Source organism: Nothobranchius furzeri, chromosome 12 (assembly GCF_043380555.1).
Source record: "Nothobranchius furzeri strain GRZ-AD chromosome 12, NfurGRZ-RIMD1, whole genome shotgun sequence".
NCBI lineage: Eukaryota > Metazoa > Chordata > Actinopteri > Cyprinodontiformes > Nothobranchiidae > Nothobranchius > Nothobranchius furzeri.
The window spans coordinates 526,938-544,707 of record NC_091752.1 but is presented as its reverse complement, the minus strand read 5'-3'; the positions used below and the strand labels follow the sequence as shown (position 1 = coordinate 544,707).

The 17,770-nt window shown below is 45.1% G+C and overlaps 1 protein-coding gene across 5 annotated transcripts in view; it reads left to right on the top strand.

Moving 5' to 3' along the window:
* macrod2 (mono-ADP ribosylhydrolase 2) overlaps nt 1-17,770 on the top strand; it is a 652,663-nt gene that overhangs the window by 523,268 nt on the left and 111,625 nt on the right. The gene's annotated exons all lie outside the window — the stretch shown is intronic.

The window sequence follows — 17,770 nt, the reverse complement described above, 5'->3', positions numbered from 1 at the left end:
CGGGGATGGGTCAGGTGCAGGGATGAGTTTCACCAGTGGGTGAAGACTGGACTTTAACTTTATTGAGGGAAAAATAGAAGAAAGTTTTTCTTGTTTTCTTCACTTCTGAAGACTTTTGTGACATGTCTCAGTAAAAAAGTAAGTGCCTCATAATATTCATAATCAATAACTTCAATAATTGTAGGGTCTTTATGTTCTATGTAAAATATTTGGTTTGTTGGAATGTCCCTTTAATTTCCAGCCTTACAAGTTCTTCGTTTTTATGGACCCAAGTAAATTGACTTTCTTCTCGATCTCCTCATTAACCAGTCCCTGTTCCCATTGTGGTTGCCTACTGACTCATTGGTCTTGAATTTCCTCGGTCTGTGTCTGGGTCCCTCACCCTGACACAAGCCAGGGAAAAAAGTGCCCTTAAAGCAATGCCTTGGTAATTGGGCCACTAATCGAATGTCACTGTGGAAAGCCAGGAGCGGCTGGATGGATTGAACTGTCCGAGACACAGGTGAGACCAAGATAAAGAGAAGATGGCTACCTTGACAGCTAAACCTGCAGGCCTGCTCTTGTCGTGTCCTTTATTGTTCGCTGTTAGTAACAGTAAAAGAGTGAGTATCAGGAAAACCCTCCTTGGTGTGGAGAATACACCGTTAGCAAGCAGGCCGGGCTTTAGACACGAGAACTCTGCCACCAGTTAAACCGCTGGGGCTAAAACTTATTTTCCAAGTGATGCACAGCCTCCTCCCTTCTTTAACCTGTGTACTGTACTTGTTTCAAACCAGCCTTATAACTGTAATATTACTGGCTTGGGAAGCAAAGTACCACATTACACAGGATTTTATGAGAAAAGGACAATGGGGGACAATAACCAGAAGCTCAGTAGAACATCTCAGAGGCTTGTTTCTTCTGCTGTAAAAGCAGCGGTTGAATTCTGAGGCGGGTGTTGCAGCATTTATATTTACATGGCTGCCTCTGTAGTCCTGTTGATAATGCAGCATTCACCGTGCTGCGTCTCTTCTATCAGATCATACGGTGGTTTACCGGTTAGTTCTTTTCAAACGTGCACACAGCCTGCCTGCGGACGAGGCTCCCGAACAACTGCTCTGACAAAAAAACAAACACGAAAAACTGTTTGACTTTTATTCCAACTTCAAAGAATTTAGGAAACTAAAAAGGGAAACGGGGAGGGGCAGCTAAACGGTATGCATATGGAAGAGTGACAAAGGCGATTTGAAGCATAGTTTCCAGCCTTCATCACGGTTTCCTGTGAGTGTCATTATATTCCTAGAGTTTGCCTTTTGCCAAAGAACTTCTGTTGTTGTTTTGTGTACCCAGCTCTGCTCTGGAAAGAGTGTTAATGTAATGTCAGCTGCAGTGCTCAGGGAGCTGAACCACTCCATCAGCTGAGCTGCAGTGTCTGATCCGTCAGCCTCCCACATTACTGCTGATAACTGTATCAGAGCCACAGGAAGTTCTTAATCACAGCAACATGGTGGAGTGACAAGCGGCAGCCTCCTCTCACTGCCCACAGCATATTTCTGATGCTGGACACATATTTATCATCTACAGTAACTGACAGGAAACACTTGCTTTTCCTCTGTTTGTCAATCTACTTGGACAGCTACCACGTTTGACCAAGATAAGACACATATTGCCACAAGGCTGGAATAAATCACACCTATCATAGGCGCTAATTTTTGTGCCTGATTTTGTTTCAACCAAGTCCTCAAAAAGAGACATTTGCACCTCATTCTGTGCTGGTGCATCATAAAGATGCATACCAATGCTTATAGAGCAATAAGTCCTGAAAAATTAGTGACACCTATTTAGCACGAATACTGTTGTGACAGCTGGTGGTGTCGGCATCTTCAGGGGCAGTATTGCCTTTCCATTCCACCCCAGGGTTATTTGTATAGCACATTTTTAAAAGAGCATGGGAGCTGACCAAAGTGCTGAACAGGGAGAGCAAAGAAAAGTATAAACAAGAGCAAAATACAAGATAAAATAGAAGTCATTTAGCCAAATGCAATAAAACCATTGTTCAAAGCACAAAATACAGTTAAATCAACATTAAAAAGCAAGATTAAAGAAATGGGTCTTGAGAATCAACTTAAAACATGCAAGAGAAGGGGCTGCCTCACATGCAGGGGGAGGTCATTCCTGTGTTTTGGGGCAGCGTGTAAGAAGGCTTGCCCCCTGTGGGATTTATTCTGTACCTTGGGTATGGCAAGGAGCGGGTGTTCAGCAAACCTCAGAGATCAAGGCAGCCCGTAACGGGTAATAAGGTTGGAGAGATATAAGCATGCCAGGTTTTTTACCTTAAAGATGGGGTTCACTTGTATGTTTGCAGTGGTCTCTTTTAAGAATGAATGTCTCGTAAGTCTGATTCGCCTGTTTGAGGAAGTAGAATTCAGCTGCAGGACAACGTAGCTTCAGACAGCAGGATTTGGAGTCTTGTTTCCTGATATTTGGACATCTTGCCTCGGATTGGATAACAGCAACACAACTCTGCCACTGACTCTGTTTTGCAGCGTAGATGTTTAACCTTTGCAAAAGCACAAGCCTGAAGGAGATCTGCTGCGTGGTGGAGCTGCTAATGCTAATGGTTAGCTTCTACTAGCTGAGACGTTCTCTGCTGTTTCCGGGTTGCTAAACCAATAACAGTCTTCCCTGTTGGAAGTCAGGATGGGTGAATATTAAGTGACAGTGTGATGTAGATCTGACAGGCTTTTCAACTTCTACCGTTTCACCATCGATTTTCTATCAGAAGAGACTATTTTCATGTTCAGCCTGCATGAAAAACTCTGAGTGACCGATTATAATCAGAAATATTAATTAGAAAAGTTTTTTTCAGTGAACCACACCTTTATCTAAACAGGGCTGGCACGCCGGGAAGAAATAAGCTAGTCTCTCCCTGTGACAAGTGCTAAACACGGTTAAATCTACAATTATTCAAACTGTGGTAACTTCTCGTTACCCCCGGGGGGGTAACGACAGAGTGTTGAAGGTGATCTGAATTGTATCAGATGTATAAATATTACATGTTTATAACTTATTGTTTTATACAGGTAAAAACGTGTAGTGGAGATAAATCTACCTACATTTTACTTTTTGTTTTGTTTTCTTGTTTTTATTTAACTATTTTCCTGTCCTGTCTGTCTCTCATCTTCCTGCATCTCCTCTAAACTCTCCAGAAAATCTGCTGCCTGGATTCTTACTTTTTCACCTCATCAGTTACTTCTGAGCAGACCAAAGATCTCCTGACCGCAGAGCGGAGAGCGCGATTCGATGCTGCGTCAGTGAGGTGACATCACCGCAGCACAGGTGATGAGCTCCGCAGTAGCAGAGCGCTTCAGGCACATATAAGACAGAAAGTAGAGAACATGTGCGGACATGAACCATCGTGTGTTAATTATAGTTTTTTGGTTGCGCCACTTTGAGAATGGACCGTGCGCTGGACGCAGCAGCCTGGAGCATCGCTGTGCCGCTCTCTGTGCTCTCTGCTCAGAAGAGTCCATAAATGATGTAATATAGGTGGAAAACGTTTTTCCGGCTCCCCTGGATGTGTAGGATATCCAGTTCCCCCATAATCCGATCCCTGCTCCTGGATGAAAAGCCGGACATTTTCAGCAATTCAAGAACCCCCAGTCCGGACGCCCGGACAGAGAGTGAAAAGTGGACATGTCCGGGGAAAACCGGACGTACGGTCACCATAGTTTAATATAAAGTGAGAGGTTACAGATAGGCCTACAGTATTTTGCTCGTGCCCTTGCTGCCCTGGGCCCTTTAGAGTTCATGGGCCCTGGGCAGGGCTGGACTGGGACAAAAATTCAGCCCGGGCATTTTGATTGGAGACCGGCCCATCACCTGGTTTTTTTGGAAAAGACATTAAGCCTTACGCTGTTTCTGACACACCAACTTACACTTTCTTATTGGTAATATTTATGTATCAATCTAATAAACGTAAACCTACACCATCCTTCCTATCGGTATTCTAAAAAGTAGGGCTGGGGGTAAACGATTATTTTATCGAATAGTCGACTATTCTAATGACTATTTAGATGATTAATCTAGCGATTATTTTTCTATTGCACAATTAACAAAAACCAGAAAATCTCAAATAAATTCCTCCAAAAAATTGATAAGTTGTTACTGTAAGAGAATAAACACTACAGGCCTTCCATTTTGTATAACACTGCTTTTATTGTGTTGGTTGGTTATGTTCTGGTGACGTGTAGAACTTGGGAGTGCAGGCTGCTGCCTGAGAGGTGGTTGGAGACGGAGTGTCTCCATGCTGCTTTGTTTTGGTCACTTATGTGCATGAGGCAAGTGGTGTTACGACCCTTCCTGGGGAGTCACGTGTAAAGGGTAGGGTTGTCACGGTATGAAAATTTAACCTCACGGTTATTGTGACCAAAATTATCACGGTTTTCGGTATTATCGCGGTATTTTTTAAACGGTGTTGCATACGTTCAGAAAGCATTGATAGTCCTGTTCTACACAAACTGAAATAGTTCTGAAAAGGTTTAACAGTGTTTATTAAACCTAAAATAACACAAAGCCTTAGCAAAAGTGCAACTTTTCACAAGTAAAGGAACAAATAGCTTCTTTTTCTGGAACATGTTACAGTAGTCAGTGCAGGTTTAAATGATACAAATCCAAACATTCAAAACATAAACAATATGTAAACAAATCAAAGAAACACCACTTGTTTTCTCATATACTTGTTTTCTTCATTATCAAAATGAAAATCTAAAACTCCAGTCCACACTTGACTTGAGCGCTGTACAAGTCAACCTTAAAAAATATGTATTTAAAATAAATATCCACTTTAAACAAATGACTAAAATAACTACTACACTATGTAATCAAATCCAAATGTTACATAGTGTAGTGTATTCAATGGCATTAAATAAGTAAACAAATCAATGACAAGGAACTAATTGTATATTTCTCTTCATCATCAACAAATAAGATGCTTCATCCAGCAACAGGGTGTCCGTGACACGGTTTAAATGCTGGCAGAGGACGCTGCGGCTGCAGTCTATAGTGACTCGTTGCATTCTCCCTCAACCAGAAGTCCTCACGTCATGCATTTAAGCTAAAATGCTAATGTTAACCTACCTTGCACTGGCTGTAGAGACGTGGGTGATGGTCACACAGATGTGCCATTAGATTTGAAGTGTTGCTGCCTTTTGCAGACACTTGTTTCCTGCACGTTCTGCAAACGGGATAGCCGTCTTCTATTAACTGTCCCTCAGCATTTTTCAGAAATCCAAAATATGCCCATACTTCCGATTTAGTCTTCTTTGAGGGCTGATGGATGTCCTGGGCGCTGCCGTCTCCTCCTTCGGCCATTATTCCAGCTTCAAAGTTTTGGTGCCGTTGCAAACTAAAAAGTGCGTGTGCGCGCCGCGGGAACTTCAGCTGAAGCGACGGTGGCTGGTAAGGGTCACCGCGCCGAAACCGCGGCCACGGTAAACCCACCGAGATAATTTAGTTTTTTAAAAACTGGACGGTTATTTTTATTGTCAACTTTTTTACCGGGGTTTACCGCTATACCGGTTACCGTGACAACCCTAGTAAAGGGTTAAATTTACCTAAATATTACCTTATTTATTATCTCTTGATGTTATTAGTCCCTATTTCTGTGGTTAATTGACAATAGTTTCTTGAAATGTTTCTCCTATTTTAACTTTAAATCCTTCTAGCCGTTATATTTATAACAAGAAACAGATATTCGGACGGAATATTTTCATGTTTATTCGAATATGATTGTGGAACACACCCAGCATCATAATAAATGAAGTAATATTTATGCCAATTTAAGCCTTTATGGGTGACCAGGACACTGATCAATTTTTGGCAAGGGAAATGATCATTTGTTGCCATTTTTGAGGTGTTTATGAATGTGGAAGACACCTAGCATCCTGTAATGGGACTAATAACATCAAGAGATAATAAATAAAGTAATATTTAGGTAAATTTAACTCTTTACACGTGACCAGGACGCTGTAATCAATTTTTGGCAAGGGAAATTGACTTCTTTTTTGTGTGTGCCATTTTTGGGGTGTTTATGATGATACAGTAGACAGTATGAGTACAATAACATCAACAGATAATACACAAAACCCTTTTTTGGTCAATTTTAGCCTCCATGAAAATCTTAGCGATTCAATCACTTTTTGGCAAGTAAAATGCCATTTTAGTTGTCTACAATTAAATCATCAATAAAGAATTTAAAGATATTTTGAGGCGTTTCTTATAGGTAAACGGGAGGGTGTAGTCTATTTGGCAAGTGACAATCTTAATTTTATGTGCTGAAGTGCTTTTATCTTGTTACTTTTAAATAGAGCAACGTAATGTATAGATAGCAACCTACACAGTGTCATTAAAGCCAAAGCTTGATCAGTTTAAATACTATTGTTCAAGTAACAATGCACCCCAAACTAACTGTGGCTCCATGTCAAGTGGACTAAAGAAAGGAAAGGGAAAAAAATCAAATCGCTGAAGAATAATTTATTTACATTTATACGACGTTTACATTCAATACAGGGCACCATTTAACATTGTTTATTTATTTTTTTAGTATCAAGGCTGTAACATAAAGAAAGCCAGGTCTTACCACAAAGTTTGTGGCACAAACCATCTTTCAATCGCAAATATTGCAAAAAGGATTAATATATCCTCATTGTGAACGTTTAAGATAAATAGCAACACTTAAAACAACTTCCGAACTGGGAAAACTAATATCCGCGATAAACATCTATTTAAGTACCGGAAGAGGTTATCTTTGCTTTCTGAATGTCCATATTGCTAGATATGCTGAGTTTTAGGGCGAAATCCCGGGGAATTTCGTCTAGAAATGCTATTACCCTAACCGTGCACGATCCCACGGTGGCTAATCATTGTTCGGCAGCGAGTCGATTTATGGCACAACACCGGCTCGGGTTTCTCCTCCTCCTCCCTCTTTTCTTCTCCAACCTGTCGCTGGGCTGAGGCTCCATCACTTCCTAAATTGATCTTACTTGAACCTTCACTACCAAACAACTGTGAGATTTTAACACATGTGCCAGCATCAGCCTGAAGGGCCAGTTTCCGCTCCTCCTTTCCGTTTTTTGTTCTCCATTTTGTAAAGCTCGTCTGTCTGTTTACTGAGATTCACAAACAACTGGCGGGTGCATCAGACCTCTGGCTATTGGTCCAGCCCAGAGTGTATTATTACCAATTGGCCAATCCACCAACTTTTACGAGGCGTCGCGTGGGGCGGCGCGGACAAGTTGTCCGCAACAACTAGAGGCCAGAAAAAAAAAAAACAGACACCGGCCCATAAAAGATGAAAGGGTCGGCCCAGCTATGCCCTATGGTCAGTCCAGCGCTGGCCCTGGGCAATTGCCCAGCTGCCCACATGGTTAATCCGGCCTTGGAGGGTTGTAGAACCCTAAGAAGGCGCAATATTACATAAATGTGTGAGGGGAGGGGGGTTGGGGGGATGAAAGAAAAAAAACTAGTATGTATTCATATGTGTATGTATATAGATCTATAACTTAATGCTTCTTTCTGTGTAAATTGTTTTCTTTTTCAATTCATGGGTTGAGATTGTGTCGGCCAACAAGCCCAGGAACTATATTGTTCTTTAAGAATCATTATTTCATTTGTATTAATGTTATTTTAGTTAAAAGGGGAAGACAACATAAGTTTTCTTCTTTCTGTCCCCTTTTTTATTTTGGCTTGCAGCAATTTAGTTCTGTATTTTTATTTTAATGTCAATAAATGAAAATAAAAGATTGAAAAAATAAAATAAAATAAATATATTAAATGCAGGTTACTGAATTTATGGCATGATAAATCACATCTGCTTTGACAAAAGAGTGTCTGAGAACGAAATAAAATGTGGTGCAGAGATAACAACATTTTTAGAAACAAGTCCTCCAGAAATAACCAAATGTTCTTAAAACAGAGACTTCTGCAAGTCAGTGACTCGGTGCAGTCGGGTTTTCTTAGATAGAAAACCTTTAATTAATGGACTAAATAACTGAACTCAATGCATGAAGTTCTACCATTTTGTTTAATGTTAATTTTCCATACTTAAAGCACTTGTCCAATCATAATTTTGAAGAGTTATTTAAACATTGCGTTTCACACTTGTTTATGCTGCAAGTAACCATTTCAGTGGGTGGACTGTGGAAGTTTCACTGCCCTTGCTGAGTACAGATGTCTACTGATTATTGATCTTTATACCAACAACTACCAGAGTTATAAGTTAGCAATTAGCTACAATTAGCACGATCAGACTTGGCCAGGAAAAGAAAAGCTTTGGCAAAGTGATCAAGAGACTTTCTTGGTCCAGCTGCTGTGCCCAGGGCGTAGCAGCAGTAATGGCCGCCTTTTCAGCTGCGACAGCAGCAGTCCAGCTGGGAACTACTACACCACCACGCTAGACATGTCATTCTGCTATGGGGCAGTGCCCTCGCCTTCTGAAGGGAAGGAGAGGAGAAAAACGGGCTCCGCAGGCGGGACTAACTCTGTAGAGCATGTGGTGGAAAGTAGGGCAACATGGTCACACACCTGCATACCTTGACAGTGATGTTTCCGTTACCTTCTCCTGCACAACTCACCAAGTTAATCATATCCTTGTTATTTAACACCAACTGGCCAATTAGATTAGGAAAAAATAAGTTGAATTGATTTCTAGCTGTCATAAAAGGAGAGAGGTAAAAAGTTTTTTTCCTGTTGTGTTGTCTTGTGGACAGCTTTGAGCTGGAAGTCCTGTCAGATAGCTGTAAATTGGAGGCAGCAGGGCAGGTTATTTGTTTGGATATTGTTCAGGGTGACCACACTAGCCTGTGGACTGTATCCTTCAGTGCTGCTGATTCCTGAGCGGTAGAAGCTGTATTGACAAAGTGCTGTGGGCACAGAGGAGTAAATCAGGAGGTCATGCTCACTGCGAGGAGGCACAACACCCCTGCCGAAGAAAAGGGAAAAAACGTTTGTTTTGGACAAGTTTTATTGCTTTTGATTCTTTTTAGACGGTAAATGTCTTTAACGTATTTTATTTTTGTGCAAAGCTTAACTTTAAAAAACACTCGTGTGCACATGTGTGCATTTAAAAGATCATAATTACAGAGAGGCACACGCTGCATGGGATTCCTCAGCCTGAGGGAGTCACTCGCTGTCACAGTCACATGAAGGTCAGAAAGAGCAGCACAGATGGCCTTTTGCACTAAATCAGCAACTTTTACAACGTGTGGTCAAACACTCACACACGGGGTTATTCACACACTAACCTACTTACTGTAAACGTTCTTCTGCTCGTCATTCATGTGAAGCCAAATATTCCCAAAGCTCCCACACAAACCCTTTTTGGTTTAAATAACCTAAGCATTGCTTCAGGGTTAGCAGGGATTATGACTTGTTAGGAAACATAAAAACATGCAGGCTGAACATGGAAATGGTCTCCTACACCTGTCTCCTGCAGCAGCTTCTGATAGAACATAGACGGTGAAACTCTAGGATTAGAAAATCCTCACAGATCTACGTCATGCTGCTCATGGACTCACTCATCTCGACTCACTACAGGGAAGGCTGTTGTTGGTTTAGCGGCTCAGCTAGAAGAAGCTAACCATTAGCATTAGCATCTCAGCAACACAAGAGAACTCATGCTTGTGTTATTTGTGGAGATAAAACATCAACGTTGCCTAGCAGAGTCAGTGGTGGAGCCGTGTTGCCTGTTAGCCAATCCGAAGCTACTTTCTCCATCCATCCATCCATCCATCCATCCATCCATTTTCATCCGCTTATCCGGCGTCGGGTTGTGGGGGCAGTAGCCTAAGGCGAGAGGCCCAGACTTCCCTCTCCCCAGCCACTTGGGCCAGCTCCTCCGGGGGAATCCCAAGGTGTTCCCTGGCCAGGTGAGAGACATAGTCCCTCTAGCGTGTCCTGGGTCTACCTTTAGGTCTCCTCCCAGTTGGATGTGCCCCGAAAACCTCACCAGGGAGGCATCCTGACCAGATGCCCGAGCCACCTCAACTGGCTCCTCTCGATGTGGAGGAGCAGCGGGTCTACTCTGAGCCCCTCCCGGATGACCGAGCTTCTCACCCTATCTCTAAGGGAGAGCCCAGCCACTCTTCAGAGAAAACTACTTTCTCCTCCAGCTGAATTCTACCTTCTTAAACAAGAGCACTGGAGCTTTTCCCCCAGAATACGACCACTGTGGATGAATGATGTGAGTAAAGCTGACCTTTGTTGGGGTTATTAGGAGCGAACAATTCGTAAGCTTTAACTTACTTTTGGATTCTTCAATAAATTCTGTAAATATGGAACTATTTACTGATTTATTTATTAATTAAGATATTCTTAGATATCTTTGGGGCACCACCCTTTAATTAGAAAGGGAAATGAATCCAAAACTCTTATCAGTCTTTCTTGAAGTTCGTAGAATCCTCGGAGCAGAGACTTCTCTTCGACACAACAAAGCTACTGGACACAAAAATCTGAATTTTATAACATTTAATTAACAATTTGTCAAATGAATAAACAGTGGAATAGATGAATAATAACCGTGTGATATGATTGAAGATGGATGTGTTTGCATGTGATGGAGGATGTATGAATGGGGTCCTTTGTTCTCACAAAGGAGTAGTGTGTGTGTGTGTGTGTGTGGGTGTGTGTGTGTGTGCGTGTGTATGGATTCAAAATGGAGTCTTGAATACAAGATGGCTGACCCCTTTGTCTGGCTAAAGTGTGGGTGGCAACTTGCACTTTAACTTCCAAAGCACTTAGAATCAGTAGTAACTTAACCTTAAATCACTCAAAACATTTCAAAAGATCATGAAACAACACAAAAGATTAATCACAAATTAATATCTTTTAGTTTCAGCCTGGCCATGACAGAAACCATTTTAAGATACCAAACAATGATCAATAAGCAGTTTATTCTTTCAAAATGACCCGACGGACGTGTTTGGGACGAAAGAGGAACACACGAAGCTACTTTTTAAGCAATAGCGCGGTTTTATTGCTTATTCTGGACTATAGAGTTAACGGAAGAAGAAGGAGAGAGAGAAAGAGATGAGTTGCTGATCACCAGAAGAGCGAGGCGTCCCTCCCTCTTTGATTTGACGGTTCTCCGTGTTTCTCCGCAGCTTTCGGCGTCGTCCGTCGGTTTGATGCTTTCTCCGTTGTTTGGCGTTCACGAGTGTTTCTCCACGGGCTGGACAGAGACAGCAAAGTTTCTTTCTGTGCTGAGTTATAACTTACAGCGTGCTTGATGGAGTTGTTGCTTTCCTCCGCAGTTCTGTGTCCTCAAACATCAGCTGGAGGGGAGCAGAAACGAGCAGATCTGATGGGCTTGCAGTTTAGTTTCCAGCAGTTCCGTGGGCTCAACTTGGGCACTTAGAGCTTCCGCGTGCTCAAGTTGTCGGAGCGTTGACAAGCGTGTCCTTACCGCCAGGTATCCTGGGCAAAAGAACGAGGTTTCTTTGTCTCTGCTGAAGATTTATGGTCTTAGTTCGCGGGAAAAGCTCCACGGCTTCCCGCACATGCGCAGAACGTGTTTCTGGTACTAGGCGGTGACGTCATCACAATGCTTCCGTGTGCAAAGCATCATGGGAAATGAAGTTTCTTGGCGCTGATGTGATTATTTGCTTTTCAGAGCAATTTAAGCACAGTCATTTTGGAGAAAATCACTGCATAGTAATTTCCTCATGAGGTCAGACCCTCAACATTCCCCCTTTTGGTTTCGGGGATCGCGCCCAAAGCTCGATCGTCGGAAGCACAGATGGGTTTGTTCCTCATGAACGTAGGTCGACTTGATTGTCGGAAGCACAGGTGGGTTTGTCCCTTAGGACGTTGGTCTCCTTGGACGCCTTTGTCTTTGGTCTTTGTCTTGGATCCTGGCGCCTTTGGTCTTTGATCCTGGTCAGGCACAAAGAGGATAGGAAACGGGATAGTCCCCAACGCGCATAACGAGAAGAAGCCACTCACGCAGGTGGTACGCAATGATGATGTCGTCCATGCGAGAGGTAGTAGTGTAGAAGGAGGAAGGTCGGTGGGCGGTTAACTCCACGAGTGGACACAAAGGCATCTCACCGCCGGCCATACAGTTCAGTTTATGGAGCACGCGGTGATGTACGAGGTCCATAGTTCGCAAACGCGCATTGACCTATGTGGTCCCAAGATTCCCCCCTTTTTGGTCCAAAGGGTGGATCAGGACAGTCTTTGGGCTAAAACAAGGACCATAAAACTAAGAGGTACTACAATGTGCTGGTGCGTCAGACAGAGTCATTGACAGACTGAGCTGGGCCGGCACATAACCACTAGTTAATATGTGACCAAGTAAGAAACAAAAATACAGAAAACCCAAAAAAAAAAACATATAACATCCAAGAAAATTCATAGCAACCTTGAGGTCTCATAAAATACATTCTTAGGTCATACAGTCAGTGTGTAGCTTATAAAGAATGTGACATACTGCAACACTCAGATAAATATGTGAGGTAGACTAAAATGAGAACTACTCTTAGGTTTACAGAATAACAAAGAAAATGTTGCTCACCCCCTTTAGACAGGTGTGGTACATTCACGCTTGGAGTCTCCCCGAACGCGGTTACGAGGCACACCGTAGGTGAGCAAGTGCATCTTATCTTGGAGTTTCTTAACACGCCTGTAGGCGGAATAAGCAATCACGGCCGTGATGAGCCATCCTATCCCCAGGGCGACCAATGTGCAGATTAAGGTTGAATAATCTGTGTCAATGTAGCGTCTTGGGCGTCAAAGTAAGTTCACGCGGGGTTTGTGTGAACTTAACAAATTTGGTTCCTTCAATCAGTAATTGTTGGTCAATTTCTAAATCGAAGGCAAAGTTATAACCCTGGAAAGCGTCCATGATCTCAATCTCTGAGTCATGCTGTTCGAGGTTGAGGTGATGGAGTGTCAGGTTTCTAGTTCAAAGTGGAAATGCCTACCGTCCTTTCAAATACCAATGTTCAGCATCGACCTAAACCTATAGATGTGAGGTGTCACAATTATGGGAACGTTTAACAGGAAACCGAGTTCTAATTTTTTTTCCAACGTGAATGGGCATTGCACTACTTAGGCTGTACGCTAGGTGGATTTGTGAAAGGTGCACAGTAGAGGGGTAGCAGCTGTCAAGCTATCTTTGAGCAGGTCCAGTGGTACCAAGTACGGGGAAATACGACTTTCAACCAAGCTGTCCAGCGTGGAACTTACTTCCCTGAGCAGGTCCTACATCAAATCTCTCACCACTCGTGTGTACACAATATCCTGAGGTATGGTTTCAGACAAAGTCTTGATTGCACGTAGAGATTCATTAATCAGAGCCTAGTGTAGGTACCAGAGTACTCTGTAAGGTTTTAGTAGGTACATCCTGTTAGCGGTCTAGGAAGGAGTTTCTCTTGGTTAGTGAAAATGACGGCGGGGGGGGGGGCTTGGTTCTTTGTCGGTTAGTACATGTTAGTGGGTTAAACGTGCACTTCCCCCCCTTTCCATTTCCATGCATAGAACTATGTCGAGACTACGTCTACCTCCTGCGGGGAGTCTGGTCTCTGTACCCGCGGGGATGGTTTGACGTAGGGTTTGATTTGGTTTGCATGCACCCATTTGTAGACAGGCTCCTGTCTCGCTTTGGTGATGCGTAACCTGTATGCAACTGGAGAGAGTTTTGCCACGATCTCAAATGGTCCTGACCAGCAGGGCAGGAACTTCTTAGCTTTGCGTGCCGGTTGGGCGAACCGAAAGTAGAATACTTTGTCACCCACCTCGTATTCGCGGCTGGTTGTCTTTTGGTCGTAGTAGGCTTTAGCGCCTTCTACGTTGGTCTCCAGTTTCTTCTGAGCGTGCGCGAACGTATCTCTGAGGTGTGTTTTCAAGTCTGCCACATACTGATGGGCGGTATAGGCAGTGGCAACACTGACATCCTCTGGGTGATACAGGAGGTGCAGTGGTAGAGTCATCAGTCTGCCGGTCATCATCTCAAAGGGCGTAACCCCAGTGGATCGCTGTGGAGTGGACCGTATGGCCATCAGGACCAGAGGGAGCTTGACGTCCCAGTCCTTCCCAGTGGAGCAGACGTACTTTTTGAGCATAGAGACGACCGTGCGGTTCATCCGTTCGACCTGTCCGGATGACTGTGGGTGATAGGGAAGGTGGAATCTCACTTCCACTCCCAGAAGTTCAAACAGGGACGTCATTACACTGGATGTGAAATGAGTTCCTCGGTCAGAGTCAATGCAGAGTGGAAGTCCCCATCGACTGAAAACGTGGTTAATCAGCAGTACAGCGGTTGTGACGGCTGTATCGTTTGGCGCTGGAAGGCATTCCACCCACTTTGTGAAACTGCAAGTTACAGTTAGCATATATTTGTTTCCTCTTGCCGATTTGGGAACCGGTCCAACCCAGTCGATCTGCAGGTGGGACCAAGGGAAGGTTATTCCCCTGCGTTGCAGTGGTGCTCTAGCAAGCGGCTGGGAGGGTTGAAACTGGGCACAGACGAGGCAGCCTTGGACATAGCTGTGTACGTCCTTGGACATCGACGGCCAATATGCTACTTCTGTCAGTGACGCGAGGGTAGCTTTTGCTCCACGGTGACCTCCAACCGGAGTGTCGTGGGCGTAGGCAAGCATCACTCCTCTGTGGTCGAGTGGAACAACCCAGCGCGGCGGGCTGTGATCGTCACGCATGTAAACTAACAAATCGTTTTGTCGTTTCAGGTGCGTGAGTTGACGATGCAGGGTTACCAAATCTCGACTTGCGCCAGTAGGTGGTGACGGTTGTTCAGGCATCGGGCCCTTTTGGAGAAGCTCGCGGATGAGCTTCAGGTCAGGATCTTGTTCCTGCATGGTGACTAGGTCCGCGTCCTGTGGTTTTCTGCCTAGAAACACGGGTACCTCAACGGTCCGAGGTTCGTCTGCCTGGCTAGCATGGCGACGAGTAATCGCGCAGACCTCGTGAACAGCCTTGGGTGGAAGCCACTCGTCTTTGAATTCCCAACAGGTTCCCTGGTCAGCACCGAGCTTAGCAAGGCGGTCAGCTTCGTCATTACCATCTTTCTCCGGACCTAGGGTCCTGGAGTGACCTTTGACCTTTTTCCAGTAGACCATTATGCCTTTCTCAGTGGTGAGCAGATCACACGCTAGGAATAACTCCGAGTGTTTCACGTCTCTGTTCCTGGCGTTTTTCATGTTGTTCTCCTTCCACATGGGGAAGTGAGAGATGAAGCTGTGTCTAGCGTAGTTTGAATCAGAGCAAAGGACGATTTGAGTGATGTCCAAGGCTGCCGCCTGCTGGAGGGTTATCAACACTGCAGCAATTTCGGCGTACTGACTAGACTTTTGGCCCAACCGGTAGTGATTTGGTTGCTTAGTGTCACAGTCCACCCAAACGACTCCAACCCCGGCACGGAGCTGGCCTTCGTGAAGGTAGGCGCATCCGTCAGTGTAAACTTTCGGAAGCCCTTGGCAAACATTCTCATCAAAGTAGCGATGATTGGATGCGGTTGGGTAGACTGCGGCAGGTGTGTCCAGGGGGGCCATGACGGAGTCAGAGTCACAGTGCTGGCAGCCTGCTAGCCCTTGTCCTAGCGCTAGCTTGGTGTTCTGACCATACTTGACCTCAATGTTGTATCCTTGGAGCACCATCATCCACGTCGCAATGCGGCTGTTTGACACTCTTCCTTCGCGCAGACGCTGGCTGTTTAGGAAGGTGACAGGCTGATGACACGTTTCAATGATCACTTTCTGTCCACCGATGTAACTACGAAAGTGTTCGACAGCCCAGACTGTAGAGAGGAGGGCTCTCTCACAGTCTGAGAACTGGAGTTCCACCTTGCTCAGAGGCTTGCTGGCGTATGCCACAACTCTCATGTCCTGATCGTGTTTCTGCTTCAAAGCAGCGCTCAGGCAGTGAGAGGAGAAAGTAGCCTCTATGTAGAACTCTTTATCCTTGTCTGGGTAAGCCAGACAGGGTGCGGACGCCAACTTCTGTTTTAGGAACTGGAAGGAGTGTTCTTGGGGTCTGTCCCACACGAAAGGTGTGTCGTTCCGAAGTAGCTCGGTGAGGGGCCTCGCTATTTCAGCGTACTCCTCAATGAACTGCCTGGAGTAGTTGCAGACTCCGAGGAAGCTCCTGAGTTCAGTCAGATTAGCTGGGGCTTTGATGTCCTGAATGGCTCTAATGCGTCCCGCTTGGGGCTCGACTCCATTAGGGCCAACCAGCAGTCCAACATACTCCACTTTGGTTCGACACCACTGTCCCTTGAGAATCGCCAATTTAGCTCCGGCATCAGCGAGCTGTTGCAGCACGTGACGGAGTTCGGCCAGGTGCTCCTCGAAGGTTCGACTCCTCATCAAGATGTCATCGACATATATGAGGTTCCCTCTGGAAGCAGCATCTGACATGGCTTTGTGGAGGAAGATGTTGAACTCTGCAGGTGAGTTAGAGTAGCCAAAGGGGCAGCGGTTCCAAGTATATTGGCGATTTCCAAAGGAGAAAGCTAGTTTATACTGGTCCGCCGGCTCAACCTTCATGGTCCAGAAGCCGTTGGCTACGTCAACCGTAGAGAAGAAACGAGCATCTCTGACTCTGGCTAGCTCTTGATCTAAATGGATCATAGGCCATCTGGAGAGAGGTACTTGTTTGTTCAGTGCACGATAGTCTATGGTGAGACGCCATTTCCCAGTCGGTTTCAGAACCGGCCAGATGGGAGAGTTGTAAGTGGAGTTACACTCTCTGATGATGTTTTTCTCCTTCAGCTGATCGAGGATCTCCTGGATCGACTCATAAGCAGCGAGGGGAATCTTGTACTGACGTACAAAAATAGGAGGGGCATTCGGGTTCGTCGGAATGCGAACCGTGTGCAGGTTTGTGAGTCCACAGTCCAGGGAGTCCCTGGATAAGATGGACTGAAACTCATAGAACAGGCTTCTAAGCGCTGCTCTCTGCTCCTCTGACTCCAGCGCATCCGCTTTGTCAAGCTGCTGGCTGACTTCGGCCTCGAAGCCGTCATAAGGTTCAGAGGAGGAGGGTCTCTGATGTTCCGGGCTTTCAACCGGTGACTCAGAGGGTTGAGTATTTATTGCAAAAACCGTTAGACACTGACCGCAGTCAGTATCTAAGGTTGCACTGCAAATAGGTTCCTCAGGAAGGGCTTCATGCCGCTTGATGGTAATCATTTGTGAAGGGAAAGTACTGAATGTGTTTACACCAACTTGTCTGTCGTTCAAGAACAACGGAAGTTGTCCGATCACGGGGACTGAAAGTTCGAAGTCATGGAATGAGCTATCTATCAGCATGCCCAAGGGCTTTCCTGCCGGCAGGTGGATAGGACTCTGGGTCGGATTTTCGACCAACAAGTACGCAGAACGATTGTTCAGCTCCAAGAGTGGCGTGCCACAGACGGCTAAGTTGAGCTCCAAGAAGTGTGGTGATGGCTGGAAGAAGGCCTGTGTGCCTGGCAGCTTCTGATGCTTCATCAGAGTCAGACGAACAGGCACTCCTTTGACCTGTGGGGGCAGAACCGTGCTGGCCTCAACCACTGCACGGCAGGCCTGTGGAATGGTCTGACCGGACAGCAAGTGTTCAGGGCCTTCTGAGCGAGGCTCAGAGGATGGTGTGGCTCGGGCCCAAAGGACTTGATTGCAAGTGTCCAGCTGGGCACCGAGTCGAACCAGCAGATCTGCTCCGATGAGTGCAGGTGGATCAAGCTGTGGTATGATGCTGAATGTATGTGTGAGCTGTCTTGCTCCAAGTTGGATAGTCA